Source organism: Serinus canaria, chromosome 15 (genome assembly GCF_022539315.1).
Source record: "Serinus canaria isolate serCan28SL12 chromosome 15, serCan2020, whole genome shotgun sequence".
NCBI lineage: Eukaryota > Metazoa > Chordata > Aves > Passeriformes > Fringillidae > Serinus > Serinus canaria.
Window position 1 is genome coordinate 2918536 of NC_066329.1, and position 27831 is coordinate 2946366.

Consider the following 27831-nt stretch of genomic DNA (forward strand, 5'->3'; position numbering starts at 1 on the left):
CACCACGACCTCCATGGGCCTGTGAAGCACTTTCACCTGCCAATGGCCAGCAGTGTCCTGTGTGTGACAGTGACAGCCATGCACAGGCCATTGCCCACAAAATGGCAGAGCTGTTCCTCCCCTTCTTCATAAAATGGCACCCTTCTCCCCAAACTGAAAAACAACCCCAAGGAGATAAGCTAGATCTGCCTTTACAGAAGCCAGTGAGCCTTATGGAAGACAAAGCCATCAAAAAAGGAAAAACAGATACACTTGAACACAAGGAGAAGCAATTTCTTGTTTTCACAAATATCCAGGTTCTGCTAAAATAATAAGCAGCTGCTGCCAAGCATACTAATAATCCTGTTATACATCACTAAGGCAGGGTGGAGGAGTAACATTTTAAAGCCCACTTTCCTCCCTCACAGTAAACTCAGTTAAAGCATGACTCATTTCAGTAAAAGATGTGAACTTTATGTGGAACAGAATAAAACTTGATCTATGTGGCTTTTTCAGGAGGGAGAGCTGGCCTGGGAATTTACACAAACAATATACTGAAAACCCAACAATAAACTCACTGTAGATGTGAGCCTCTGTCTCAGCTTGTACCAAATGCCACCCAGCTAAGTAACAGCCTGGCACAAGGCCCTGAGGCTGCTGAAGGACTGTGGCAATGTTATTTTAACAAACTCAGGGAGTTTTATGTCACCCACCTGCTCGAGTTATTACCTTGTGCTCAAGCTCTCAGAGTTCCTCAAGAGACTTGTTAGACTGTGCACAATCACAGCAACAAGATGGAAGGTGGTATCTGTTCTCTGGAAGGAACTTTGGTCTAGATGTTAGAGCTTTGCAGAGTCCACAACCATTCAGAAAACACCACATAAGTTGATTTGCTAAACAGCACCTTGAATGGGAGTAGCTGAAAACAGGAACTTTGTAAGCCAAGAAACCTGTGATACACCAGTGACAACTGAACACAGGTGTTATCCAAGGAGGAACACCAGTACTGGGCACGTCTGCTGGCCTCCAGCCCACCCAAGGAAGAGTTCCTTTTTCCTGTTTGAAGTTTCTTCAAACTATTCTTAACCAAACCCATTTCCCTGCACTCCTGCAGTAACAAGATCAAGTCACAAGATCAGTGTGGAAATTAAGGCAGGAATATTTTTTTTCACTCCCAGTGCTCACTCTCAAAATGAATTGTTTGCTCCACTTTTGTTAGTGGGGGAGTTAATGCAGACTAAAATACATTAGCAGAAAGGCTTGCAGTGAATAACAGCATTTCCACTCTCCTCACTTTCTCCAGCTAAAAACCAGCTTCACACTTCTACCTCCCATAACATGTTCTGTCTCTTGCTGCACAGGAAAACCTTTACCTGAAACTGGAGGAAATGCCAGGTGGAGGATCAGCTCAGAGGGATATTTATTCCTAGTTTTGCCACAAGATTCAATCTACCTTTGAATCACTTTGTCTCCCTAGCCATAAAAAAGAAAATAAGTCATCATGCAAATCTATCAGTGTCACAGACTGCTATGAGATCTGTTCATAAAGCCCCACACAGAATTTAAAACTTTATTTCTGTATCCTCCAGGGATTCTTCACACATTAAAAAGCTTAGAAGTAGTTATAATCCTTCTGCCTTCTATTATTGCTGAATGCAGCAATCTACCTACAGAGGTTTTAATTATCTCAAAGGCAGAAAGACCTTCTTGCTTTTATTTGCCATTTTTTCCCAGAAAAGCCAAGTACTGCCATAGCCAGATACACTGCACAAGCCTGAGCACCAGGAACAGAGGTAGCCTTGTGTCTCTGTGATGAAAGAGCCGCTGTTGCCAGGGAAACTGGGTTATTCACATCTCCTCAGCCCAGCACAAAGCTCTCAGCCTGCTCAGCCTCCACCTGCGAGCAAAGGACCAGAGCAAAGAGATCAGAGCCAGGAGCTCACCTGCTCGGACACTTCAGCTGCCCTAGGGCCAAGTGGAGACAGCACATGGGCTCAAGCAAGAGCACTTGGTTTCTTAGCCAGTGTCCCTGTCAAGCTGAGCATTAAGAGGGTTCCTATTCTCATTTTAGGGCCAGGCTCAGAGTTACTATCAATAACTTTGCCATCAAGGCCAGAGGAAGATGAACCACAGCAACAGCAGATAACTGCTGACAAGAAAGAGGGCAGGCAAACAAGGTTGATGGGCTCCAACACGGTGTGCTGAGAGAGCACCTGAGAGAGACTGAGGACACAGCTCTACGTGTGCTCTGCTTCTCACCTCACCACCAGGCACAACCCTTTCTCCTCTTCTCTGGGTAACCTGAAAGAGATCTCATCCCACAGAGAGGAGCAGCAGCTGTGACTTACAGAAATGAGCCCTCTCAGCACACAACAGGAGCTGTTTGTACCCCTGGCACTCTGACATTCTCTCACAGCACCACTCTCCTGCACCAGCACAACGGGCTGTGAACCACCTGGGGCTACAAAGGCTCATCATTAATTCACCCATTCTGCAAAAACCCACTCAAGCATTTACTTCCACCTTTGCTTCTGACAGCAACAGCCTGGCCTTGTTTTGCTTCAGCTTATATGAGCCTGTTCTAGCATTTCCTTCCTCAGTTACTGCTTCCATCCTCTCATCTTGTTTTTCATCTCTGTCCCATTTTCATTTTCTTTTGTTTTACTCAAATATAATATTCCTTTCCTCTGTGACCTTTTGCCTCCCCCTCTTCTAAACTGCTTCAAATTTCACCTGGCTGGGGGCTAAGGAAGAATCTGGCAAATTCACAGTTATAAATCCACTGGCACTCAGGGAGAGCACGGCAACACTGCTCCCTTGCCCTGTTGCCTACACCCTTCCTGCTGGGTGCCACATTCATTCTTTGGAAATATGAAATCATAGACCTAATGTGAAAGCAGGAAGGGTAAAAGAAATTAACTTCTAAGTAAAAAGAAAGATTATCTGCATCTAATCCACAGGCACACAATGGTTCAAACGCACGTGTCGTACTTTCACAGCAGCACAACATCCAGAGCTGCTTGAGAGGCTTAACAGCAGCCTGCAGAGAAGATTCCAAGTGAGCTGTGCTCCAGCTAATCCTGCTAAAAGAGCAGTGAAGCCACAGCAGCTCAGACCTGCCTGCCTAAGTAAATACCTAGAATCCTGGAGGGGGAAGGGAGCTGTACATCCTGCCAAAGCCCCACATCACTGTGGCTTCTTTGTGAATGGTACCACGGCTAGCACAAGTTTGTAATGTCTACACTCACTCCAAAAACATCCCCACAGCTGCAGAGCTGAACAGAGCTAAGGCAGTTTGCACCCCTGTGTTTCTGTGCCAGGGAATGTGTGAGGCCATGGCTTGACAATGCATTGTCTTGGCAGCAATAGGGTTTTAGGTTTCCCCCACCAAGCCATAAACCACTTCACTGCCCTTTCCCCTCTTACCCCCTTAGTTCTGCAACCCCACAGATGCCTGTGGTCCAGATAAAGAACTCAGCCAGCTCAAAGAAAAATATCTTTGACGCTTCCCTACTAAGCTGGATCAGCTCTGTGATCTAGTTCGTGGCTCAGAGATCCAAACTGGAAGGATACACACACAGCAGATATGGGCTAGGTACACACTTAATAGCTTCTGCTGCTACTGAAGAACATATTAGCAAAACACTGCTTCATTTTCCTTCAGGCTGCAGCTCAGTCAGTTCCTGGGATTTACACGTGGCTGCTTCAGGGATAAGTTACTGGAATGCAACACCCCTTCTATTTTTGTTTTTCCTTTGTAACCTTTAAGTTACTAATGTGCCTTCCAACCTTAGCTCCAGCTTTTGCATATCACTGTTTACTTGGTGATAAACAATACAGAAACATGTCACTTTATTTCTTAGTGCTGGCCAGGCTACTTGGAGGAGGATCAGGGATTCAGGCCCAGTGCTGAGCACATGTCCAAGTACATCAGTGTGGATGGCTGTGAATGCAGTTGCCTGGGGAATACAGCACCATTCTCTAAAAGATATAATAACTAAGCTATGGAAAGCTAAACATGTTGCATATTTCTTTGACATATCCTGAATCATCATCTCCAAACCCAGGAAACAGCACACTCAACATGTACAATTTCACACAAAACCGAGATCCACAAATTATAATTATGGTGTTTACCTGTACCAGGAGCCTGTCCCCCAGGACACAAAGGTCAAATTCAAAAGAAAAAGAACAGATATGTTTGCCATGTCAAATCCCTACAACTTTACTTTTCTTGTATGGAAGAAGAAAAGGCTCTGCTAGGATGCTAAAGAGATTCAAAACAAACTATTTTCTTCATCCTTTCTATCTCTACATAAAGATGGCACACCTACACATAAGGGTGTTCACTGAGCCCTGGAGCCCCCCCTCATGTACAAAACCATCCATTTAGCAACAAAAAGTCCCACTAATTTGTAAACTCATTCTTCAGTCCAAGGTAAAATCAAGGACAAAAGCATCCCAAGTTAGCTCCAAGCCTGCCTATGGCCTCAGACCAAGTTTCCCCTTTAGACACATGAAGTGAAGCCAGCTATCAGTGCTGACAGACCCTTACCAGGCACCCCATCACTGAAAACATCCAGGGGATGATCCCTCACACTGCTGAACAAGCTGACTGGGAGCATGGGCTGCAGAGAAACACAGCTCACCCAGGAAACAGCCATCAGCTCAAAGCCAGAGCTAAACAAGCAGTTTAACACAAGCACTGTCCCTTCTGCAGGAGACATGAAAGACTCTCCAGGGAACAGAACAAAAGGGAAACAGCACCCCAGGAAGGGAGGTTTCCAAATACATTGCTGGACACTAGAATGGCAACTGCAGCTTATGCAGAATGCAAAAAAGGAGTTTGTGAATCCAAAATTTCAGCAGATTTTCCCACAATCACCAACATCCATTTCAGGTTTGCATCCTCTGGTCTCTCATTCCAGTAAGTCATCTCTCAACCATGTGGAGAGGCTGCAGGAACAAGACCTGTCACTTGGGAATTTCACACAATGGTTCCATGTCTGCTAAGGAAGGGTGAGACTCACATGTGAGTCAAGTGTGTATGTGCATGTACAGATTGAGACCGCATCTTATTTCTGAGATGCAAGGAGGAGAAAGCAATGTACCTTGCATATGGAAGCAGCAAGACAGCTGGTGGTTCTCTCCACCCTCCCTCCCTCCCTCCCTCCCTCCCCCGGGGGGATCCCAGGCCATGGATGTTAACCAGCCTCCAAGAAACTTCTGTCTCTACCACAGATGAGCTTTATCCCCATAGCAGACAGCGCCTTTAAGTCTTTAGGAGATGAATTAACTGCAGTCCACTTTTAATCTTTTAGGTGTGTCAAACCCAGATCATTAAACATCTAAAAAAAAAGATCAGAGTTCTTTAATCTGCCCATATATTCCATGAAGAGTTCATGCAGAGACCAGAGGACAGGTCTGATCTGTTTGCAGCAGTCTGTTAGTAAAACATGTAGCATTTGCTCTCATTGGTGTATTTGTGGGGACAGATTAAACATCCATGCAGATCTAATGCCCATGCAGAGAGGTTCCATGATCCACCCATTATGTGAAAGCTGGGACTACTGAGGCCATTCTCCACCTCAGGGAAACCTAAGGCATCCTCCCACAGGACAGAAGCAGCTGCTCACTACAGCTACTGAGAGTCATTAGAAAAATCCAGGAAGCTAACCTGATTATCCAGCAGAGTCCAGACACGACAGCTCTGTAGCATGCAAATTCCAAGGATCTCCCTTCTGCCAGCACAACTTCCTTGCTGCTCATCTTCCCTCCTGACAAATGCAGTCAGCATCCCCAGAGTGCTGCACGCTGAGGAATCCCCCACACCTCACACCCAGCCAGGCCTGCACAAAGGGCACAGCACAGCAGGGCAGGAGCAGCAGAGCTGGGAATTCCCATCTCTCCAAGACATCTGACACTTAGAGCAGTTCCAATGCAGCTGAAATACTGGGAGGGAAGCACAACCAGTGCACATCACAAACCAGCCAGGGGAGTCCAACTGATAACCACAGCTGGGACTGGGAGGAGAACAGGTTACACCTTTGGATGTGGCCTTTCAAATACAGGGTGTCTCCACAGGCATTTGTAAATTCTAGGATAGACTACAAGCACTGGGGTGTGACTAACACTAGGACACAAAGTTACACCCAGTGCCACAGCAGAGGGCAAGACTTGAGCATGGCTCTGCCGGCTGACAGTGCCTGCACGTCCCACCTAAGTCCCAGTGGCTGCTGCAGGTCCTTCTAGGCACTTACAAGGTTTCATGTCCCCACTCAGAGCCCTAAACAGCAAACACACACACACACAAACAAGGGATATTCCCAGCATGACTGGCTGCAAATATCTTGCCAACAGGTCAAGAGAGAGAGATTTGGCCAAGGCTGAAATACACAGGTATCACCCACTCAAGGAAGAGTCTGAACACCCACAGTGCAGGCCAGGGCCCAAAGCAGTGAAACTCCTGTTACCTTTTTTCTTTTTTCACTGTTCCTCCTGTTTACCACTGAGTGATAATGGCACAACATCACACCCTGTAACACAGATGAAACCTCAGGTTTCTGCCTTAGAGAGAGCAGAAATTGAATCTCTTTCCTTACAGCATCTATGCCTTTAGGTTCCTCTCCCATGTTTTCTCAGGCAAGTTGGAAAGGTTTCTGTGTTCAGTTCATATTGGCAGCCAGGCCAGTGGATGTCCTTGGCAAAGGAAACCCCAAAGCACACTGGAACACCTCTGCAGTTTTCCACTCCTTGCTCAGGATTGTGCACCATGAGCTGTCCTCATTTACTGCAAGTCTAACAGGCAGAAAGCAAATTTTAGGCCTGGTTGTTCACATGTAGAGACTTTTCAGCACAGAGATACATGGACAGGCAGCTGCATTCAGAAGGATGTGTGGCTTTGTGCCAAAGGCACCAGGAGCTTTGGCATTGACTAGATCAGAGGTGCAAACTGACTGAAAGAGAGAAAAACTCTCCATGAAAAATAAAGTAAAAACACAAAGAGCAAAACCAAACAAGTAAACAACCATGAACTGTAAGGAGAAGAGCCTGGAAGTCAAAAGCATTTCCCAACAAAAGCAGGGCCTTCATTATGAGGGCTAAAGTTTTAGGATTCAAGCAGCTCCCCCTGTGTAGGTTCCTGCCCATGTCCACCCACTGTCCCCTAAATCACATTGCAGGGACCATGGCACAGCAGGAGCTGGCTAAGCTAAAAATAACTGGAAAGAGTGTTATTTGATAAGCCAGAGCAGTTCCATTCCACTGATCCTCTCCACACAATGCAGCAGCCTAAGAACACAGAGGTGGGGTGCAGCAAACGTGACTGCTCAGGTCAGCACCACTGCTGTGCTCAAACTACAGCCTTCATTTCAGCTCTAAAAAAAACCATCAGTGACAAAGCCCAAGGGGAAACTGCACGTTCTGACTGCACTGGGAGGGCTGCTGCTCTCATACCCAGGTGGCTCTGTCATCTGCCAGGTGAATGGAAGAAAATTCCAACCATTACCAGCATAAGATTTACTATTTTGCTCTTCATAGTTGTCTCAGTTTTGCAATCACTTCAAACATTTGGCAACAGGAATCTCCAGAGAAGTAGATTACAAAATTAACTGAAACAAAATGGAGCAATTCTCACCCCATGATCTCTTTAAACCCCTCCCCACTTCTATATCCACCTTTTCATGTATTTAACTAGAGCAGACCAACAGTCCTGGCATGTGGAGAGGAAAGGGCCTGTTCAAACAAGAGTTTAACTGAACTGACAGTTCTGTGAGAAGGGAAGGGAGGGTCAGCCCTAGGCAGTAGGGGGCATTAAAGTCTATTTGAAAGAAACAGTAAAATGTCTGATAAGAACACTGTTGTGTTTCTAGATCTTCATCCTCTTTCAGGGTGAGTTGCTTTGGCTTTGTCTTTTTGCAATATTGTTTTGTTTTCTCACTAATGCATCTGGGACACTAAGAAGCCAATAAAGGTAGCTCCCTCTTCCTGTTTACACTGTAAATCTACCCATTGACATCTTACTTGTAACACTATGAAAAATAAGCTATTGATTTACTATCTTGGCCTAGAAAAAGCAGCCCAAGCTAAATGCCTTGCTAGGCAGATGGTTCTGCCTACACCACTGACAACCCTTTCTGAACACAGCTGCTGCCCAAGCTCAGTGCCTTCCTGTCATCTGGCTGGAGAAAAAAAACCACTTTTGTGTCATTCATAATCATGGCAAGGTAGTTATAGGAACTTCTTGTATTAAAGATGCTGAAGGTGGAAGCTGTCCTACCAGCATTAATAAACAAAATCCTCTCTCCATCTCTCTCCCCTTGAAACCACTGGGTTAAGAAGATCAAGGTCTGCTCTGGGTTAGGAAGAACTCAGCTGACACACCACACCACCTTTTTCACAAACTGCGCTTCTGTGTGGAACCTGCTTTTAGAAGTGGAAGTCCTCGTCCAATTATTATGAAGAAAAAATTTAGAAAAACACAATTCAAGAACAAGCAGCACAGTGGTGCCAGAGCTCCCTGAGAAGCTGAAAAGCAGATGAGAGGAAAGACCTCTCAGTCTGAGCTCGTGGTGCACTTCATCAGACCCCAACAATGCTGGTTTACACTCCAGCATCATTGCCTGATTCATTGCTGCTCAGATTTTATTAAAACATGGGATAAGAGGGAGCTTATTTTGGTAACACAGATGTGTTGCACCACCACTTCATTAAGCCCTGCCATCCCACAGCATGAATGAGCCAAGAAGGGATTTTGAAGACATGCCAAGGGGAAGCACTAAAATGCCAATGAATTCCATGCAAAGGAAAACAGGACCACATCAGTCCCAACTAAGGCAAAACAACCTGTGAGATGATGGTGTCCCCCCAGAGATTTGTTCTGTACCCAGGCTTGTACACACCAAGCAGAGCTCCTGCTCAGACAGCAGCTCCCATAGCAGACTGAGTGTTCTCATGCCCAGCAAGTCCCAAAGCAGCCTCACTCAGCAACTCTGCACCAAGGCCAAGAACTTAGCTCCTGCAGCTCCCCAGCACTTGGAGGGGAGCTGTGGATATGCAGGGATACACAGAGCCAGGCAGGATCAGAGCCTGGCTGCCTGGACAGCTGTGACAGCCACACACACACACATTCTTCAAGGGCACCCAGAAGCTGCAATTCAGCTCAGCTGGTGCAGGAGAGGGCAAATCAGGAGAAAGACTTACCTGTGGAACCAGCTCTGTCCACTGCAGGCCCCAGAGCAGCCTCTGCACTATTGCTGTACTGCAGGTGATGAGCCAAGGATTGCCCCCAGGGAGGGCTCACCCCCAGGCAAGTCACAAACAGAGTTCCAGGGGAGTGTGTCTCCACACCCCACAGCCCTGCACAAGAGCTCTTTCCCTTGAGGTGAAAAAAGCTGGTTAAGGAAACACTCTGTGTCCAGAGTTAAAAACCACAAAACACACACCAAGTGTCTGTACACAAACACACACACACATTTACATGAACAGCCCACAGGAGGAGAATGATCAGCTGTCCCAGCTATCTGGGAGCAGGATTTGGTCTGCCAAAACACAGGCTGAAGCCAGGCAATGCTCAGCAGACTCCTACTGAGCAGTCTGCACAACAGGCTAAGATTTGAAAAGATTAAGCAGTACAGCATGGACAGTCACACACAGAGCACACACGGCCAATGATGATGCTTGCTGCTGTTAACACTTTCATTTCCAAATTCCACTGCTTCAGAAAAACAGGTGAGGAGTCCAAGCAGCTATTCCAGAGCATAACAGAAGCCAGGGGGAGAGAATTTTCATGGGAGCTAGTATAAAGAAAACTTTAAAACCAATACACAGCAAAAGAAATGCTTTCTCCATATGGCTTTGGAATTACTTTCTCCTTTTATTTCCAGTGACACACCCCTCCCAAAAGAGCCAGACAACTATCCTTCAAGCTGAAACACTGAAACTCCAGAAGGAGTGATAATCACAGTGGTCTGACACTGGCACTTAAAACCTGCTTCTGATTTCAAGCATGAAAAAAAAAAAATCAATTATTTACCAGAATTACGACCTACTTAGCAGATAATAGCCTGGGATCTCCTCCCTCCCCCCTTTACAAGCAACATTTTGCTAGAGAACAAAGCATTAAAAAGGCAAGTATGTGGGAGTAGCAGGAGCAGGGGCTGCTGTCAGGAGCTCTCAAGCCCCAGTGCACCCCCATCCTTGCCCAGGCAGCTCCCAGAGGGCAGCTGGTGATGGGAAGCAGCTCCCCTTGAGCCAGGGACCCCTGGGCCCTTTGCTTGGCTGAGAGCTGCAGGGAGCTGGCCTGCCTGGCACTGGCACCACACCAGTGCCCATGCAAACCCTGGCTGTGACACGTTCTGCATGAACTGACACTGCAATCAGTGTTCTGAGAGGAGAACAGTTCTACAAACACAGAAACACAGAGAGAAGCTCTATGGAGGGCAACCCATATCCAAAATCTTCAAGACACTGAGCTTCCAAAAGCCCTTTATGTCAGGGATAAGAGATAAGAGAACTTGGTGCCAAAATACATTACAAGTACACACATGGTCTTGTCACCTTAAGCAGACACCTTAGAATGAACACAGACCTAAAGGACTCTTTGGCCTCATTCAACTCAAGCTAACTGAGGTGGGGATATAGAAATTGACAGCAGCTTCTAGTGCCAGGGAAGGTACTTTAACCTCACCTACCCCCAAGGAACTGATTTAGAATTATGTCAACCTGAACTCCTTACATGGTCCAGAGGCATGGCCAGAACAAACAAAAATCTTAGATGGGATAAACTGCTTACTGGAAGGGGATCAATCACTGGCCAGCAGAAGAAATCCTCACAGTTATGCTCTCCTGTCACAGGGAGGGGATCCAGGCCATGGTTTCTGGCTTGACAGGACCATTTTGGAAGGGGAAAAGATTAGCCAGGCCCAGCTACTTGCTCTGAGTAAATTGTGTGTACAGCTAATGCTTGTGCCAGCAGGGGAGCACACGCCCAGAAGGATGGCTGCACTCCTCCATGCAGCACAGCTGCCTCCAATCTTCATTCCTTTTAAAGGAAATGTATTTATTTATTTTCATCTCTTGCCTTTCATCTCGTGTTTGCAGACAGTCAAATATTTTGAGTGAAAACCTCAGCAAAAAGCCTAACCATCTTTAAATGGAACACACATACAACCAGAAGCAAGTAAAACACAACAGGGGAAAAGAAAGGAACACTTGTACATCAGCACTATATTTAGATACTGCTTTCCTGGGACTGTTACAGAAACTTGGAAGACGTGTTGTGTTGATGCTTGGTCCAGCCCTAAAAAGCTTCAAGCAATTTGCCACAGCCCTGAAATAGAAGTTCTGACGTTTCAGACTGTAAGCTGCACAGAGCAGATACTGTTCAACAGCACAGTCACTGTTTTCCACAAAACCTCTGCACACCACTAGGTTTCCTGCATTAATGCTTCCTTTAATTTTCAGCAGCAATTTCAAACAACAACTACACTGTCTGACAGACTCACACACTTTGATAGGATTGAAATACTGAAGAATTAATAGGATTAGACAAGATTCCTGTCAATATTACTACAGCAGAAAAAGAAACACTGCTTCTCAGTTGCTATATGGGACTAGCCAGCCAATTATTTCAAGCACAGCATCCACTCACATCAAGTGGAAAGTTTGATCCTGCCCCAAGAACAGGGTTTGACAGACAGTCCCCAGAAAAACAAACCTTAACCTGGGGATTTGTTTTACTTCCTCAGAGTAGGGGCATGCCCCACTCCAGATTTTATATAGCTCATAAAATGCACTTATGCAGCACAGTGGGCACATTTTTAATTACAAAAGCTGCATGTGGCAATGGAAACCCTGTTCAGGACATCACTACCATAAAACAACAATGACCACCTTCAAGGGGCTCCTTTTCTGTCCCAAATATTAACTTCTCCTTCTAAACCCAAAAACATTAAAAATAAAAAAGAAGGAATCTTGGGAATGTAAGTCAAAATGGGCAATTTCTGGGACCACACTGGTACCTCACAAGCCCAAGTAACTAACGAAAATAAGACTTAGACTGAAGCCATTTGAGCAAATTTTAGTCTAGATCCTTGGCCAAGAATCTTTCAATCAAGTAAGTGTAGACTATAAAACCAGCAGGTGTTAAAGATGCCACAGAGAATGACATCAAGTTGTAATGGAAGAAACACAGTTCACACAAAAGAGATGACAAATATCCTCAGGCACTTTCTTCCTGTTAATAATCACAACCGTTTAAGTTGTTAGTTTCACATCAGCAACCCAGGGCTTGGGGACCACAAGTGGCTACACACAGCAGGAGCTGCAGGAAGTGAAACAAGCCTCTATGTCTCTTCTATCCTAAAATAAAAATGGGCTGGACCTCAGCACTGTAAAAAGGCAAAGCTGTCTTCTAACAGCAGCCTGGTAGAGATGAAAGACAATGGAATAACTTCATTTCTGTTTAAGGGTTTGCTTTTAACAGATGGGAATGAGGAGAAGAGAAACAAAACAAGCATAACTCACCCATTTGCATATTACTCCTGAATGCAACAGCTCAGAAAAAATGTAAAGTTTCATGATCACCTGCACTGCTGATCCATGTGTATTAATGAATCTAAACACAAAGTTTCCGTGAAGCTGAAGGCCAAACTCAGTGAGCAAGGTGAGAACTTCCCAGGTAAAGCCAGCTGACCCTTGTGCCCAGCCATTGCATCTCAGAGGTTAAAGCACTCAGTGCTCAGATGATGCCAAGCAGATTGGTCTCTTGCCTTTGGTTACCACCTCCCTCTCCAGCAGGAGCACAAGGAGCCACCCTCTGTACTTCTGCTACCAGTCACTTCTCCTGCACTGTGATCAGCACCTGACGCTGACAAACGGAGGGGAACAAGAAGAGCAAAACCAAAAAGCACAGCTGAGCCTAATCAAAGCCTGGACATCCCATAACCTGCATGTCAGCCAGAGGACTTGGGTCCTCAGTCACTGTCCCTGTTCTCTACTAGTCATGGCAGGAACTTCAACTGCCAGGTCCCTCTTCCCAAGCCTGGAGATTTAGTCTGGGATTAAACCTGAAGTTACCTTGAAGTCATGCACACACTGCTCTGCCTCAGAGAGGTCCAGAAGGTCATGGGAGCAAAGGCAGTGAGAGCCTCAGGACCTGCAGTGCTCACACAAGGGACTGTTTTAATCCAGTACCACAAAACATCCCTGCTGCTTTTGAGTCTTGGTAGGAGGATTTGAGCCTAACAAGTGATCCCTCCTTTCAGGGCTGCCTCCCTCTCCTCCCAGGGAAGGATGAGCACTGCCTGATAGATCCCTAGCAAAGAGCAGCCACTATTCCTTTTCTGTAACTGCTTCTTGGAAACCAACATCCCCATGGGACCTGGCAAAAAGCCAAGGGTGAAATGTAAAATTTAGTAACAGTGGGATCTGCAGCACAACACTCTCACAGCACACAGACTCTTCTAAAGGGATTGCTGGCTACCAGCCACTCTCAGAGGGGGCTCTTTACACAGGCTGGCCATGGTCCTAGCAGGAGGGATGGCACAGACAGGAGGTAACACAGCCACAACAGCCCAGCTCACTAGGGATGAAGGGCAATGCAGTTACTGCAGCAGGAGGGCCTTGTCAAATGGCAGAATTAATTCTGCAGCTACCAACAGTGCACCTGATGGGGCTCAACCCCAGAGCAGCCCTTAAAACAGGAGCTTAGGCCACAGTCCAGGGCAGGCACGTGGCACAGGTGGAACCCGAGCTCACTGGAGAGCAGCAGTTCTTGGCATCCCAAGCACATTCTCACAGGGGCATGAGGGAGCAATGCTGCTCCTCACCAGGTGTGGTAACCAAGCAGCAGACACCACTGTCACATGGAGGCACAGGCAATTCCATCCTGCAACTGGGAATGTGGAGAGATGGGCACTAGCTGGCACTAGCAAGGCTTGTGCCTTCAAAAGACAGGGTTTAAAATCCACTCCTCAGCTAAAACTTGGAATGACCACACTGCAAAATGAGCTTCCCTCTGGATGTACAACTTCTTATTCAAACCCAAACTCACCTTTCAGGCACATGAACAGTCCAGGATTAAAATATCCCTCTGTCCCAGTAACAGTATTTTCTCTCCAATCTGCCCTCTAGAGATTACTAGTTTGCCTCTCCTCACTGCTTCTCTCTGAACAGAATGGAAAGCTTTTTCTTGCCTTCCAAAAAGCTGGGACTCCTCTTGCTTAGCCCACAAGGTTGGAGAAGGCTGCAAACGTTTTTGGATGTGAATATTCCTCTTTCTCTATCCTTGTTTTATGAAAATGCTGGGAAGGATGTTACACCCCATGGCTGCTCAGAGGCCAGGCCTGCAGGCTTCCAGCACAGCAGGTTGCCCCATGAAGCTTGGTAAGAAACTTGGGAGACTTTCAGTGAAGATCCCACCTCCTCCAAATTCTATTAATAATCTGCTTTTCCTACTGAATGCTGTCCATACATTACAGAAATCCTAAGAATGTCAGTGTGGGTTGTGCTCCACATCTGGAGGCCTGCAAGCACAGGGAGGCCAAGGCCATAAAACTTCAGGCACCACTCAGTGAGCTCAGCTCTGTGGTTCAGTGCCCAGCCTCAAACCACCACATTCCCATTCTGAGCCTACCAAAACCAGCTCAATTAATAGGCCCAAAAAGCTGTGTATAAAATATACATTATTGAAGGGAAGCAAGGAGGAGGAGAAGACATGAATAGAAGCTTTGATGTCAGGAGTTACTCCCTATCTATTTGTTGGGTAATTTAAATCTCTCCTTTTCCACTGTCCATGGTTATTGAGTTTGGTAAAAGGGAAGGAGGAAACCACTTTGGACAAGCCCCTCCTGTTAGTTTCTTTAAATGGCAACAACAGGTCTAGTCAAAGCTATTTCCCTGTTCCCAGTGTGTCCCTCTGTTCTCATGCCAGGTACAAGGAGCATTACAGCAATGGCAGCCAATGCCAAAACCCTTCCATTCTTTAACCAGCAGAGCCCAGGAGCCTGGTCCTACAGAGCAAGGCTCTCAATCAGGGATGAAAAGAGCTCACTCATGGAAAAAGAAGTGGCATTTCTTTCTGACAGGGATATCATCCCTTGCAAGAAATGGAGCACAGACATCCTGCAGTACTGTCCAGAAGAAATGGAAGAAAAGACTAAAGAAAAAGTATGAAATAGAAGTTCAAAGCCAGTTGCTTCAAATGCAAACACATCAAACAACTTTCTTCTGCACAAGCAAACAAATCCCAGTAATTTCTGAATGTTCCCTCAGATTCCATTCAAAGGGTCAAAAATTCCTGGCTACAGAGATTTTTACCCCATTAAAAAAATTGAAACCTTTTTCTCCCTTACCTGGGAACACATTCAATGTCACCTTTGTAACAGATTATACATGCATATAAGTTAATGCCTCTCCTGGCAGTGGTTAAAAAATGATCCTGGTAACATCAGAATTACAGCAAAATTCCACCACAAAGGATAAAACTAATTTACAGGGGAACAGCTTTATGCTGAGCTAGAGCTGCAAATCAGGAGGACTGAAGCCTAATTTAGGTTCACTTCTGTCTGCAAGGCTAGGAACAAAAATCTCAGTGAGGAGACACAGAAGGCTAGAAGAGCTGTGACAAACAGAGAATTCAATCCAAAAGATGGCAAAGAGAAGGTGGATTTTCTGAGAATGACAGCTGGAGAAAAGAAGCTCTGGCATGCAGCAAATCCAAGGCAGACACTTTCCACGCCTCCAGGACTGCTGGAAATTAGAAGTATTCCAGTAACTTGAATTCAATTGCTTCTAACATCACAGCTCTCTGAGTGCAATCAGACTGCTCTGGAAACAGGCAAAAAATATCCCTACTTCCAGTACCCCCCAGGCAGCTCATTTTTCATGAGACTGGCACCATGAACTTCTACTTCTCTGCATCTAGTAGATGTTCAAAGCCTGACTAAAAAAAAAAAGTCAGTGATTCACAGCAATCACTGGAAAGGTGTCTAGGAAACTCTTCTGCAAGGTTTGGCAGCGTGGCACCATGGTTACTATGACAATACCTGGCACAAAATCCTGCTCTATATCAGATCCCTTTGGGTCCAACCATCTGGGACAGCAATTCCTTTCATGTAACAGGGACAAGCAGGATATTTTAGAAATGTGGTTTTTTAAACAACACCCCAAGTTCTTCCATTGTTTTTTAACTTTCTAACATGTACACATGTGCTGAATATACTATTTTATTCATTACTTTGAGGACATGTTACAGAAAGACAACAGCTGAGATCTTTTATTCTGCAGGTGAACAGTTTGACTCTAGGAAGAGCCAGATTAGCGTCCAGCTAATCCAGCATCCTTGACTTTCTCCCTTTTTAAACTGAGATAATATCTACCTATACTCAGAACTGTAAAGTACAGTCTAAAAAAATATCTATTTGCAGGTTTTGGGGCAAAAGTCACTTCCTACAGGTAACTAATTCTTCTTAGGCTTCTCACTTGCACTTTTCATAGCAGGGAGGGTTTGGGAAGTGAATCAGGATAACCTACACAGTTAAGGGCTGAATTATTCCATTGCAAATAAGGAAAATTCCAAAGCATCACTCAGGAACAGCTTTTTGAGGCAAGGAAAACTAGACAGCTTGAAGTTACTATAGGAACAAGCAACACACACTGTCATACACAACAGAAGAATTTCAGAATTACATACATCCAGGACCCCCAAAATCTTGCATATTATCCCCTTCAAGGCATTATTCTGTAGCCAAGCTCTTCTGGATGCAGCACTTTACTCCTCTTTTACCTCTCTACTACCAATCCTTTAGTCAAAGATTCTGCAAGGGCATGGAGAAAAATCTCCCTCAGCCTCAAGTTCATTCTGTTTCCAGTTTTTACCCCTCCACACTCCCCTGATGGATGCCAGTCCCAGCAGCTGGTCCTCAGACAGACAAGCTTACACAGTAATTGACTTGACATCTTCTTGGACACTTCTGCATTATTATTTTGAGAGCTTACAGGTAGGAAGGTCATTGTGTAGGGGCATGTCTCCCACACAACCTGCACTTCTCCTGAAATCATGGCCTGGAATACAACATCACATCTGCTATCCCAGCCCTGACGTGTGAGGAAGGTTACCAAAGACTGAGCCAGCTCCTGCACATGTCCTGCACCACCCTCTGCTCACACCTGCAGTCTCTGCTCTTCCTTCAGCTGAAACCTACTGTACATGCTTCTCCAGAATGAAACTTCAAAAAACAAATAAAAATGAATCTGTGGGATGCTGCTCTGACCTCCAGCACACATAACCAGACTGCTGGTGCTGCTCTGAGGGCTCTGTGGTTGCAGCTGGGCACTGCTACACCTGAGCAGGCCACAAATGGAGCTTCAGCCACTTGGCACCAACCCCAGGTACTTGGTCCTTTTTTTTTTGTTTGTTTTCTCTAATCAATCATCCCCTTTAAGTCAAATTCTGGGTTTTCCTGTTGTTAGGAATGGGATTCATTGCTTCAGCCCTGGCTTCCTCTAGGACACATGGGGAGGAGAGATAAGCTCTCCCTTGCAGTCAGTGCTGACCACAGATAAGCAGAGGAGCTTTATTATTTTCCACCTGGCTCTAGGAGCAGGACACAAGCAAGGATAATCTGAAAACCTGACAGGTTGAGGAGTAGAAGAAGCAAATGCTTCTTCAGCAAGTCTAAGCTTGCTAACAAGGTTTAAGCAGCAGGGCACATTATTTTAGACTCAGGAAGTAACCAAGTCTTATCATTCTGCAGGGAAGAAAATTAGTTCTCCTCCCTAGGAAAACTGAGGGTGAATAGCTGATGTGCACAGCCTTTCTTTGGAGAGCAACACTCACTGGCAAAGCTTTTCAAACCAGCCTTTTGCCACATTGACTGCCTTTAACACAAAAGAATTTGAAGACCACATTCTGACAGATGAGGAAGCTTTGCCATCTCATCCTTTGCAGGGAGGCACAGGTAGCAGCATCACTTAAAGAGCGCCAAAGAGATGACTGAGCAACAAAAAAGAGGTGGGGGGCATTTAAAATATACTGTAGTTCTAGGACTTCAACAAATGTCAGGAAGTGCCAAAGTCCTGCCTTTTATTTTGTCCCAAAATACAATAGTATGATTTAAGAAGGGGGGGTGAAAACTCACTTGGTGCCCCTTAACTGTGCATGCTGCTGTCCACAGGCAAAGACAATGTACTCCAAACATCTTGGCACTGTAAAGCCTGGACTCCTCACCACCTCAAGCTATAACAGAACAGATGCACTTTTAATGCCCCTGTCACCCTGCCCATCCTTACAGATAATGTTTGTCCCCTGGAATAAAAGAAGACAGCATTTGGAGAAATACAGAAGCAGATTAAGCAAATTCCTAAACCCATTTCAACAACTGTGCTTCTCATTTATGCTCATGTGCTGCATTCTCCAGCGTTCTTTGGCTGTTGCCACATTCCTGAAGGCAGCTATCAGCAGGGCAATTGCCATTACAAATCTGGAGTTCCATCTTTAGACTGAACATGAAATAAGGTCACAGAAATGAGATGCAAGAAAACAAGTCCGTACCACCAAACATTTGGAAACTCTTAGTCAACCAGCTGAGACAATGTTTCTGCACTCCAATAATGTGCTCTGTTCATCAAAATGCTGCCCAGCACTTTAGGAAGATTTTCTCTATGCTTCCACCTCCAGGCTGGTTTCTTCTGTTAACTCAAGTCCTGTGTGGATGCTCATCAGCCCTGATCTTCAGCACATAGTCTGCACTTCAGAGACATTTCTGAACTGAACCCCTGAGGTGATCCCTACACATAATGCACTGAAATATTTACTACTGTAAATATTAGAAATGTTCATGTCTGGTCTCTCCCTCAGAAACTGTTTTCCCCCCCCAGTAAAGAGTCTGAGATACCTGTGGGCCAGGACCAAGAAACAGGAAAGAAATTGTTACCAGAACAAGATTCTTATCATTCATTTGAGAAAGTTCTTCTCACTGGAGAAGTGGGACTGTATCTCAAAACATTTGGTCAGAACAAACATTAAAAAGTCAAATATTCCAGTGCTTTGAAGCACATATTACTTGAGAAAGAAAGTAATTTGCAGAATAATCCAAATTAGAACAACAAAACCACTCCACCAGAAACACAAACACAAAGCAAGACGCTCTCAGTATGTACAAGCAGGCACAGCTAAGATCTGCAGATCCTTTAACCCACTGCAATTCTTTAAAATGTTTATGTAAAAAAAGAAACAGAAAAACACTTAGATAAGCAAATCCAAATATTTTGTTTAATCAAAGGCTCCTAACAGTGTACTACAAGACTGCCTGTCAATTTAGAAAAAAAACCCCAGCATTTGATTTGAAATAGAAAGAAGAAACACTCATAATTAAAACAAACAGGAAAGTGCCCTTCAGGGAGGAAAAGGAGCAACCCTGGGGCAATGATTGGGGCAGTCATTGAGCAGGGGCTCAGATTTGCCAGGGCTCACAGGGAGCTCAGGGGCTGCACCAGCAGCTCACTGTGCAGCGCACACAGACAGCAAAGACCACACTAACACACAGCCATGGGTAACCTACACCATGCAATTAAATATTTAGGGAAATGAGGGCCTGCACAGAGCTCTGCAGCAGCCAGTGCCTCCTGGCACTGAGTCTGGAAGAGAAGCTCTGCATCAGCCTCTGCAGAGACTGCCCTGAGAAAGGATAACCCTCACCACCTTCCATGGGTACCTGTGGCACAGCTGTGACCAAACCACTGCAACCAAGGCTTGCACATTTAGCAAGTAGGAAGAAGTTAAATAGTGCCAAAGCCTTCCAGGGGCAGAGCTCTTATGCTGACTTAACAAACAAATTTACATCATGCACACAGACAATACTGGATGTCAGAACCTGGTATGACAGTGAATGAGATTGTGCATTTTCTGACACAAGAGTTTCAAATGAACTCACATTTTATGCACCACACAAATGTGAAAAGGCCTTACTGCTGAACCATTAAATATTCTGCACATTGCCATTCCAAAAAACCCCACAAAAACCATCAACACTCTCCACAGGACTTTGAAAACATTTGATAGTGTGTGCACAGCAAGCCATAACATGAGAAGCACATCTTTTAGAGCACATGTGGGGGAGTCTGTCTGTCTTGTTATCAGAACATTGTAAAACCAGATTTCCTAGGGAAGAAGCCTCTCCACTTTGCCACAGTGGAGCAAGTGAGACCAGACTGCAAAAGTCAGTTAGCCAAAAGAACACAGATAAGGACATTATGCATGCACAGAAACCGTGTCAGTCACCAACCTGTACATGTATTTATCTGCAATTACAGCTTATTATGCCTGCAGTCATAACACAGTTATTCAACAAATTCTGCAGACATTAGCCTCCTGGAGAGTATGAAGTAGTTTTTCATCACCAGCAGAACCAGCTGTCTGAGGATTACTGCAGTGATAAAAACCTCCTTCCCTCTGTATCACCTTACAGTGACAGCAAGGACATCAAAGGAAGGGACAATGAACAAGCCATGAGTCTGGTTAAGCAGGCACTGACAGAGCAGGATTACAAAGAGATGGTTCTGGAAACAGCTACCCCAGAGGCAACAGAGACCAAAGAGAATGGATGCCAGTTCCAGCAAAAACCTCTCTGATGCCAGGCCCATGCCCAGGCACAAATTCAACATCACTACAGGCACAAAGACGCAACATTACACGCTTTAGATGCTGCTGCTCTGATATTTGGAATTAAGAAATTCTGCAGGTATTTCTGCAGCCTCAGCTCTGATCACAGCAAAACTGCATCCCCAGAGAGGAGGGAAGACCAAAAGGGAGGAAGGAGCATCTCCTGGCAGAAGAGGACACAGCTTGCCAGTCCAGCTGGACAGCACTGTGGGAACACCACTCTGCTGTACCAGCACCAGGAGCCTGGCCTCCTGCTCAGAGATAAATCATGACTTGGAAAGCCTCAGTAACAATTCACTTAATAAATTACCCTTGTCTCACACCAGTTTTCAGCTTCAGTATAAAATCTGACCTTGACAAAGATAGTCTGGCAAAGAAATTATACAAAAAAGTAAAGGAAAAGATACAGATTTTCCATACAGCTGGTCCTTTAATTTTCATTCTTAAGTCCAGCTTTGCAGCTAAAAGTCTCCCAATGACAGTGTATCCCTAATTAAATGTCATCCAAAGGGAGCATACTGATTCAGCTGTAACAATTTAGCATTAAGACATTCTGGAATCAGACTTCAATATATGATGTCACACTCTGTAGATGTGACAATGTCTTTGGAGCAAGAAAAGTTTCTGATATGTTCACATGGCCAAATCAACATGAGACAGTGAACAGAATTTCAAAGCTGGTACTACAAGGCTTTTCAAATCACAGAGTTTCACACAGACAATGCTTCAAATGTGCCAGGCAGAGCTGTGAGGAACCTTCTTTATCAGGATTTCACAGGTGTACGTGACACATTTACATTTTTAAGGTTACAGTACATTCCCTGATAGCTCAGACTCTGGCAGAAATGAATACACCCCCAAACAAATTCATCGGCACTTTCTGACCAGTATTTCAGCAGTTAAAGAATCAGGAATGTTAAGTGTGCTGGGACTTGAACTCTGGGTGTGGTTACCACCAAGTTGAAAGAAAGAAACAAGCCAATGCAAGAACCAGCTCGTGTTTTGCCAGGGAAATAGAAATGAGGCTAAATTAAACCAGAAACTGTGGTGACAAATACTAAGTGTCATTTTGAGTGTCATTGCCTCAGCAGTGCAAAAGTCGCAGGAATGGCTGCATCTCAGGAGACCCAGACATTCTGTTCCTGTTGAGCATTAATTTCTTGCCAGAAGATGCATGAAGTTTATCAGTGAAAACAAACACAAGAAAAGACAATTTCAGTTGTGTTTCATCTTCACAGCTTTCAGTGACCGTCTATCCAATCTCAAGCTTTTTAAATCCAACTATATTCATGTAATAAGGTGATAGTTTTCTATTTAAAACACAAGCAGAAAATTCTCTGGCACACTTTACGTTGTCCTGAAGTCACTCCTTTGTACCTGGAGATGGCACAGTCTCAGCAGTACCTAAACACAAAGACTGCAGAGGAAAGGGCTCTTATCAAAGAGAACTCCTTCACCTCAGCCTTCACACAATGGAATTCTTTGTATCCCTATCACAATCAAAAATAGTATTGGCTTCCATACTCCTCTCCACTTCTCACCTTCTCACATCTTCCACCTTTCCTATAAAAACAAATATGGAAGGACAAATCTGCCTGCACACTTTAATTTACAACAGATTCCAAACTGATCCAAATGGCTGCTCATCAGAGCTGAACAAACGCATAGATTTCTAGGGTAGGCTTGACAGGAAAGGCTCAAAACTACCCTCACTAATCTCTTGGAAGGTGATGAATATTTACAAGTGACAGGATACACTGAGACAATGCAGAGAACTTTCAAAATGCAAATTTTGACTGCAAATCCCTCCCCTTAAGAGAGAAATAACCCTTGTTACAGATGTGCACAGCAACCTTGACAAAGGCACTTGTGCTCCAAAACCAATCCACAGCTCTTTAACAAACTAATCTGTGTAGCTGGCAGAGGAAACCCCATCTTGTACACTGGGCAGGAAAAGGCTGGGGATCCTTCCAAGGGTGTTTGTGGAGGATCCCTTTCTGTCACTCCCCATTGCAGCAGATAAAAATTCCTAAATTCCCACCATTCCCCCAGGAAACAGCAGCAGTGCTGGTCCCTGCCCAGCACCTGGGGCCGAGCAGAAGTTTCTAAAGCAGGGCTGAGCCAGCAGCTGTCTCCCAAAGCATCACAGGCAGCTTTTGTGCCTCCCTCCCTGGCAGCTGCAGGGAGAGCCCTGGGGGCTGGGAGCAGGGGGCTCTCCCCAACACACCCAGGAGAGAGCATCATCAGCAAAGGACAAAAAAGGACTCAGGAAAACAGGGAAACAGAACAAGCACACAGATGCCAGGTACTGGCATCCTCCCCTTCCTTCCAGCTTGCAGTCACTTATTGTGAGGGCTAATGTTTAATGCTGGGGAAATTCCAAGTCCACCTAAGGCTGGGGAATTTAGAAAGAGAATGTGAATCACAGTACAATCTCACCTGCCTGCAGCCTTTCTGGGAAAAGGAGTGCAGGGAAAGCTGTCTGACACAGCACCTCAGTCACCCAGAGCTTCCACCGGCCAGGCTTCAGGAAGGTGCAGGGGACAAAGGACCAGAAGAAGCCCAAGTGGCCCTGAGCACTGGCATGTGGCTGCAGGGCCCCAGTCCTGCCCCAAAGCCAGCAGCAGATGCCACCCCAGGGTGTGTGACAGCTCCCATTCCACAGGCAACAGCTGGGTCACAACAAGTGGCAAGTGACAAAGCCACAGAAGGGAAGCAGCAGCTGAACAGGTGACAGCTCTCAGCAGAACCCAGCTGGAGCCCAAGGCAGTGAGTTTGGAGGGTGGTGGCCACAGAAAGGGAATCTAACCAGCAGGAAAGCTGCAGCTTTCCCTGGAGCCAAATCCTCCGAGTTCAGGCCATAAAACATCAGAAAAAAAGCAAAATTGGCAGAGTAACCATAGGAGGGACAATGGGAGAACCAATGAAACATGCCTGGGTAGCATTTACCACAGTCAGTGGTAACACATGAAATATGGGTTCCCTTTCAAAAATTCTTCTGTGCCTTCCTCTGGCCCTTAGTGTTCCTTCAGCTAAAGAGCTGCTACTCCTCTAAACTGAGGTTAGCAGTGATACTCAAATGTAGATATCTATCACATTCCTCTCAGGCCTATCCAGCAATTTTCAAGCTAAGCAGGGAGTTTCACTGCACAGCACAGCTCAGGTAACAAACATCAGCTCAGCTCTGACAGCACCTTCTGGTTTTTTAATGCTGTCACAGCTGGTCCACCAGCTGTTTTCTGCATGTACTCCTGCAAACTTAAGGGGCAGGCCAGGCAGCAGAAGTTTGAGCACTAAATTCTTGGATTAGCAGAGGTTAGATGAGGCAAATGCATGGGCAGCAGCACTCTAAGGAAGTCCAGAATGGAAGCATAGCTGCAGAGAGGCTAGAGCGCAAGAGCCACAAACAGTATTTCTCAAACTCTTTAAACACATACAAACATACAAGTAGTGGCTGAAACTACCTCAAAATATGCACAGGCAAATTTCTCTAACACTGACTTAATTACAGTTAAATTAACACTACTATAGATCCACACCCAACTAACAGAAGTCCTGAGAAAACAAGAAATAAACAGATGAGTCATCCAACTTTTCCACCTGCCTTTCTTGTATCCCTTTATTGAGCCCAGACTCCGCAGCATCCAAGCTGCTGCCACATTCCAGGCAGCTGTGGCTGCCAGTCTTCACCTGGCAGCTCCTGGGCACAGCTTTGGAACCATTTTTCCATTAACATGGGCTCCACTTGGAAACAAAAGGCTCAAAGTACTGATCCATGTCACTTATTTTCTTCCTCTCTATTTCAGATGAGATATTACAGAGCTGCTTGAGCTCCCTCATCCTCACAGATTTAGGGGGGAAAAAAGGAAAGCTGTGCCCAGCTTGCTTCAGGAAAGGTGTCCAAACCAAAGTTAACTAGAGCATGTGAATACAGCCGAAGTTTGGCACTGCCATGGGCTGTTCCCAATGAAGGGACTGGCACAGGGTGCATTTCAGACACATCCACAGGCACTTCTGCCATGGATTTGGTCTCCCTTTCAGTTAAGTGACATTCAAAGCAGAGAAATTTACAATTTACAAAGAAAATCTTCATCTTCCACAAAAAGCTGACAGGGGTGCAGAGGTAAAGCACATCCCCCTCAACAGTCCCACTTTGTTTCACTGTCCTGTGCCATACCAAAGGGATCCTGCTCCCTTCAGGCTTTCTTTCCTTTCCTGAACAGCAATCAGCACAGTCAGAAGGCAAATTGCCTTTTACCATCCCCAGGCAGGTGATCAGAAGATGAGCTGGGAAGGCTGGGCTCTAGCAGAACCTTGCTCACCAGTTTAGGTCAGCAGCTTCTCCACTGCTCACAGAGGTGTAAGAGTGGACTAGAGATTCCCCTTTCTGCTTTCTTCACTTTTATTCAGCCTCAAGAATTTCCTACTGAAGGCACTCAAAGTTATGGCATCAAAAGTCCAGTAAGATAAACCACATGAACTGGTAGGATGTCTCTATCTGCCATCTTTAATCAAGTTTTAAGGAAATCTTAAGGCTTCAATCTTGCCAAGCAGGTAACATGGTGCCTCCTAAAATGCTCCACTGACAGAGATTTTTGTTGTGCCCACCAGAACTCTCTGTCTACCCCTGAACAGTAACTCTGCTGGGTGTGCAATAAAGGTGTGACACTCCCACCTCCTCTCACACAGCAGAAACAAGAACCAGGGTCCAGAGACAGCCAAGTGAGAAAACCAGTCTGAGGCAGCCCAGGTCCTGCTGAGCAGCTCCTCACTGCTCTGAATGCTCCCTCCCTGGGCAGATCCAGCTCTCCTCCACCCCTCCTGCTCTCAGTGACCACATGACAATACAGAAGCAAGGCTGCCCTCTCACAGCCAGAGAAATCTGAGGGACTCTGCAGCCTACAACAATGTGTGAATATAAATCACATCCCAGCCAAACCTCACACTGCAGTCAAGACAAGTGGTTCTAAACCTTCTTTTAAAAAAGAAACCAAAACAAATAACCAAACAAATCTGTTTAAAACCCAAAACAAATAACAAAAACAACACAAAGCTGACCACAGCTCCCCTGCTTTTAGGTCTTCCTCAGCCTTCCAGGAGCTCCAAAGGACTCTCTGGTGACCTCAGAGAGTATCACCTCCTTCTTGTTGGCATGCAACAGGCTGTTCTGTGGAGATGCCCCATGAAAGCAGGGGTTCCTTTATTTACAGTTTCTTTCCTCCTTTCCCACCAGGTATTTTTAAGGGATTATGTTTCCTGTTTTCACTGCTTTGCCTCCATTTGTCATTCAACACTGCCATTAAAGTAGGAGGGAAGTGCAGGGGAGCAGACCAACACAAAGCAAAGCTTTAGGGTTCAGCAAGCAAGGGATTAAATGTCATCTCTTCCCCCCTCAGCCTCGCCTCTCTCTTGCACACCCTCCAAGACATTACATAAATAGCTTATCCCCCAGAATACACCCAGATTCTGACACCTGTGAGAGATTAAACATTTCAGGATGGATCAGAAAAACAACTTATTCATCCTGGTTTGTGACAGCTACTTACCTTCCCTCTGGCTGGTCCATTCTGGATCACCAACAATTTGTTCTGGAAAACCCCTCCCTGTAAGTTGGAGCTAGAAATGGTGCCACAGTATTTTTTAGAGACAAAAAGCAGAGCAACAGAACTCAGATACTCTTTCTTGTTATGCGGTTGATTTGCAGACATTGCCTCCCTTACCTCCTCAGTATGGATGTGCAATTTCCAAGGAAATGGTAGTCAGAGAAAAAAACAAAACTAAGAAAACCCAAAGGGTCTGGCAACAATTCAGAAGGATGCAATCCACAGAACTGCTGCCCTTTCCTTAAGCCTTTGCTTACACATGTGCTGGCAGCAGTCTCACAAGGTTGAGAAGGTTGTACTGAGTAACTCAGGTGCAGGGTATTCCTATAACTCTACTGCTCCTCAGCACAGCTCTTCTGCAACTTGTAGAAGTATGGTGACCCCTGAGGACAATAAATACAAAGCTACCAAAGGTTAAGGGTAACAGAACAACAGGCTTTGAGTAGATAAAGGGCAGTTTTACTCTTTTAACACCTTTTCAGATATCTCAAAGCTCTCTGCTCTCTGTTTATACAATCTTTAGTAGAGCCTGACTCCCATCCATCACCTGATACTCAAACACACGTGCTTGAAGGATAGAGTAACTCCTTCAGCAGAAGCAGAGTCAGAAGCATCTCTGCCAAGTCCATTAGCCCCCTCCAAGAGTTCACATGCTCCTATTCACATGATTCTAGGGTTCCCCAAGGCTGCTGCTGTAATTGCAACCTTCCCACCCTCCTCTCTCCCAGTCACACTACAGGGCTGCCCTAGAGGTGACAGTGCATTGCAGTAGAAGCAGATGATGGCCAAGGGATGGAGGAAATGAAAGATAAAAAGCAAAGTGCTGAGATAGGAACAGAAAGACTGAAATAAAAGCTGGTTTTAAGCCAGCTCAGGGTATGGCTAATGAGGGAGTGTGGGTTTGTACAGCAGCAAATCATACACAGAAAGAATCCTTACACAGGTATCAGAGAGCAATTAAGGTTTAATTAGGCTCAGGATAGACAAATCAACACCAAAGAGGAAACTAATTATATATGAAACTGAATCATGCATGGCACATAGACACCAGGGATACCAGAATAGTAAAGGGCACTAAGAAAAACACCACAGCCAAAAACTGTCAGCAAGAAAAGAAGTCAACACCTGAGATGGCCACAGCACTTCTGGAGAAGATACATTTCTGCTCCCAGGCAAAAATAATCTTCACTTCACGGGACTGAAAAATGAACGTATTTCAGCAGAAAATCAAAAATCAACTAAAATCATAGCAAAGCATCAGGAGATCCCAAGCTCAACATGTGACAGCTCAGACCACACAGCTGGGCAGAAGGGACAAGAACACTGAAGACAAAAGCAATTTCCCAATGCATAAACCAAGCTGTCCCTTTCACTGCATTAGGAAAGGCAGATACTCTCCCAACACCAGCTACAAAAGGGTGTAGTCCTCTCCAGCAAAGTGTGCCACTGGGCTGGTGAAAGGCCACGCTGGGCAGCAAACAGTGGTGCACATCAGGAGGGCTCAGCTCAGCAGGACTGCTCTCAGGAGAGTCAAGAGAGCTGTGTAGGTACTGCTCCTCCCAAACCATACATTCCCTGAGGGCTGGG

The 27831-nt window shown here is 45.4% G+C and overlaps 1 protein-coding gene across 2 annotated transcripts in view; it reads right to left on the minus strand.

Moving 5' to 3' along the window:
* Nucleotides 1-27831, minus strand: part of BCR (BCR activator of RhoGEF and GTPase) — a 100407-nt gene that overhangs the window by 54082 nt on the left and 18494 nt on the right. Inside the window, exon 1 of one of the 2 annotated variants that reach the window (XM_018916438.3) lies at nt 5657-5912. The exons of the other annotated variant lie outside the window; for it this stretch is intronic. The gene's annotated coding sequence lies outside the window, so the exon portion shown is untranslated. Of the gene's footprint in view, nt 1-5656; nt 5913-27831 lie in introns of those variants that run through there. 2 annotated transcript variants of the gene reach the window in all.